Here is a 4,028-nt window from a genome sequence, read left to right as displayed (position 1 = left end):
ACTCTTTCCTCCACAATTTCTCTTGTAGTTTCTTGAAGAATATCAATGTCCGGATTCAGTTTTTTAATATTTTTCTTTTATCACCCCTCGTTTTCTCCTCAACCGCAAACCCCTAACATTCCAAGACACAATAATCATTGAAATTTTCCTCCCAATTCCAATGGCTTTTTACCACCGGATTCATACTTTATAATTATACCCACTCCAATAAGCGTTTTTTTCTCCCTACTTCCTCTTTTATTCTTGACCAGGTTCAACCCTTTTGGTTTTGTAATACCTGGATCTCTTGAACTACACATACCCTAAATTTCAAACACTGCCCTTTCAGATTTTTGTGATTAAATTTACTCTCTTCCTACCTAATAATTCCCCCACCTGTTCCCAAAAAAATTTTGAAAAATTTTAACCCAATCTAAATTCTTGGTTAAACTGATTGAATTTAGACAAGATCATTTTTCCTACTGACTATTGAACTAAGTCTTATTAGTCTTAAGTCTTACAGGTGGGGTAAATTAGAGGAACACCTCTTTTCATATACAACACATTCAATTGCAACAGGAAATAACCTGTTACACCTACGGCTTCATACTTATAATTGAAGATTCTTCTATCCTATATCGAGTACGGATTTGAGATCCTATGAAGCTACTCTGTCACAATAAACCACTATATGGTAACAATGACACCAAGCATGTTGACATTAGTAGATTCTTTGACAAAAAAGAGTCAGTAATGGGATATTTAAATCCCTAAGTCACATGTAACAATCATCAAGCAAAAATATCTACCAAAAATAGCCAACAAGCATATATTTTAAAATTGGTCATTCAAAATTGTTTAGCCTTGCACCGAATCTGAATTTCACTAGACAGTGAATTTTGTATCCACTTAACTAAACAAAATATATGCATATATATAAAATTATATATATCTGTGTGTGTGTAAAGAAAGAAAGATAGACACCAATTCAGAGTTACTAACCTTTTAGCTTAAGCAAATTTTCACTTTGACCCCCAGAGCTGACATAGACTTGGCAGGAATCAGATGCAAACATTAAGATTGCTAGATCTGGAACCATTTGATACTTCTCAGCTTTTTAATTTTGTCTGAAATTGTTCAGTCCCATAAGGATATCAAACACTAAAATTTAGTTCCTCTTCACACCCACAATTAAATAGGATAACAAATAACAAAAAATCTAGCAACAAACCTTTGCCAATAAAACGTGATTCCAGCAAACTTCCTTCGCAGTCATGGTCTCACTCGCCCATGGTTCAGTTACCTGTGCGCAGTGCAACCCATCGGGCCACAAATAGCAAATTTAAGAAAATAATTCCAAATACAAAGAATACTGGTTTCGAAAAAATTCCAAAAATTCGTAACCCCAGAAATTAAAAAATAAAATAAAATAATTCAAGGGAAGAACAGCGTAAAGAGGGAGATGAACAAAAAGGAAGAATAGTTGCAGGCAAAATCGTCAAATAATTGCTAAGAACATAATCTCAAATATCCCAATCCGAATTAACAAAGAAAGAGGAAAATAATAAAAAAAAAAATAGGGGAAATTGGGTTGGGTGGCCGGTTCTTGACCCAACCCAAAATTTTTGGCCAAAGTTTTTCAACTTTAATTAGATAACCCATCGTGTAAGACGTATTTTTATATTTCTAATTTACCCAATCTTCTTTCTCCTACTATTTTCACGTTTTTTCTCTTAACAGAACCTCAGGTTGCTTTTTTGCCGCCTATACTTTTTATCTCCAATTGGAACCAACAAGAAAGAAGAAATTGATTGACCAGAAATTGATTAATAGAACCAGATAGCGTTGTATGCATAGAAAGAAAGAAAATCAATCAGTGAAAAAGAAAGAACTGGATAACAAGCAAAGCATCCATGGAGGGAGAATAATCAACCAGCAATTTACTCCAATAAATAAGGGATTTGCTCATTGGGGATCGAAGACGACGCCGGGAGGCCGGCGGTTAGGGTTGCGACAAGTAAGCGCAGCCACAATCTCCTCCTCTCCTTGGCGGCGAACTATCTGCTGGTCTTGGAGATCTGGGAGAACAGCGCTGCGGCTTGACGGCGAGGGGCGTTTAATTCGTTCATTCGAGTTTTTAATTCGAGTTGAGATGTGACGTTATGTGAGAGTTTTTTATTGTAGTAAAAAAATTAAATGTGACTATTTTTGAGAGTTTTTTACTATAACAAAACTCGAATTTTAAATTCGAATCGGCGAAATGAACGGGCCTTAGAATATTATTGTCGTTGTTTATATTGAGTTACAAAGGACTCGTTCATTTCACCGATTCGAGTTTTCAGTTTTAAGTTTCTACAGTAAAAAGCTCTCAAAAAATGCAACATCTAACTTTTTCTGCTATAGTGAAAAATTCTCAAAAAATATCACATCTCAACTCGAATCCGCGAAATGAACGAGGCCTAACAAATTGAGGATTACCATTTATTTCTATTCTTAGTTGTAGACTAGTGAGATGTCCGTGCTATTGCACGGATGTGTTTTTATTTATTTTATCATAAGATTAAATTAAATAATATAGTAAGTAGTTATAAAATAGTGATCACACTGAAAAAATATTTTAGAAAAATAGAGTACGATAATGTCATTCAAAGGTTAACATAAACCATTATAAATGCTCAAAATATAGTTTACAGATTGTTGTAACTAGTACATATGCATATTTATTAATTTACAAATATATACGTATATATACATATTTATATATGTATATGTGTACATATATTTCTCACGTGATTTGTTGATTAGTCTTCTCTATATATTTTTTCTTTGTTTCTTCTGTGCTGCAATAAAGCAAGCATAAAATAAATATTAGTTGTTAGTACATTATAGCTGATGGTGATAGTTTGTTTCTTACAGAAATAGGCGTTTTAATATAAAAAAAGAAAAATACTTTGGTGGCTTTCTTTTTTTCGATGAGTTAACAGAGGAAGTTAGTGAGGTTGCTGGTGAGGACTATAATAAAGTTAAATATTATTATACAATTATTGATATTGGCTTTAAATTTTTAATGTAAAAGAAGTAAAACGTGAATGGTAATTTACCTTCCTTCGACACTCCTGAATGTGAAAAATTTTTACTAAAACGTTATATAATTGTTTTTTTTATATTTATTTTTTAAGAGTGCCGTATAAAATATCTAGTATTAAAAGACTATTTGTTATTATTTCAGTAGAAGAATGCATTTAAAATGTATATGTTGTATGATAAATTCAAATAAAACTCGTAAAATTTATCTCTGTCGTTGAAATTCTCACTTTTGCATATAAGAGAAGTCTGCACAACGTGAAATTCTCTATCATAGAGAAATGTTACCTTTGTCTTTGTTCAACTATACACATTTAAAGAAAATGTGGACGTTGCTTAATTAAACAAAAATACAGCAAAATGTATTATCATTATTAAATACATTACATGATAATACTGCAAAAGGAGGAAAAAAAATTATACTTCTTTATAATACATTTATTGTGATATTTACATCATAAACATTTAAGTAGTCGGATAATGCTCTTTTTTTTTATAAGACACTTTCATTGAACGCCTAATTATCAAATCATTTCTTCGTCTTCTGACGTGGAACAAACACCGTTCATAAATGATAGTGGTATAAACATGTCATATCACAATCAATTTGTATACACTACCTAACATTTTTCTCCACATCGAAACAACCTTTTGTGTAAGTAATGGAAAATAGAAAAAGTTTATATACAATACCAACTTACATGGATAATACAATATAAAAATAAAGCAAAGAAATTAGTTGATTACATATATGAAAGTCGGTTCAGGTATTTGTCTTAAATCGCTTACAACACGTATGATAAGTAATTGAAATAGACTTCAACAATGTTCTTCAGTGCTAACTATATTATTAGAGGATTTATGCAAAATGAAGGAAAAAAACAGGCAGAATAAGAAAGAAGCAAAAATAAGAGAATAAAGAGAACAAAAGGCTCAGGTAATTATCTTTTATTGCTAACAATATG

The 4,028-nt window shown here is 31.6% G+C and overlaps 1 protein-coding gene across 1 annotated transcript in view; it reads right to left on the bottom strand.

The window, feature by feature from the left end:
- The window catches only part of LOC21401497, a 42,644-nt gene extending 40,578 nt beyond the window's left edge, over positions 1–2,066 (bottom strand). Inside the window, exons 1-3 of the transcript XR_002903392.1 lie at positions 1,913–2,066; positions 1,211–1,282; positions 982–1,106 (exon numbers count right to left, since the gene is read on the bottom strand). The gene's annotated coding sequence lies outside the window, so the exon portion shown is untranslated. The remainder of the gene's footprint in view (positions 1–981; positions 1,107–1,210; positions 1,283–1,912) is intronic.
- Positions 2,067–4,028: the final 1,962 nt, after the last annotated feature.

The sequence above is a fragment of the Morus notabilis genome, unplaced genomic scaffold, assembly GCF_000414095.1.
Source record: "Morus notabilis unplaced genomic scaffold, ASM41409v2 Scaffold96, whole genome shotgun sequence".
In the NCBI taxonomy this organism is placed as follows: Eukaryota; Viridiplantae; Streptophyta; class Magnoliopsida; order Rosales; family Moraceae; genus Morus; species Morus notabilis.
Note: the sequence above shows the minus strand (reverse complement) of the source record. Positions and strands in the feature narration are given on the sequence as shown.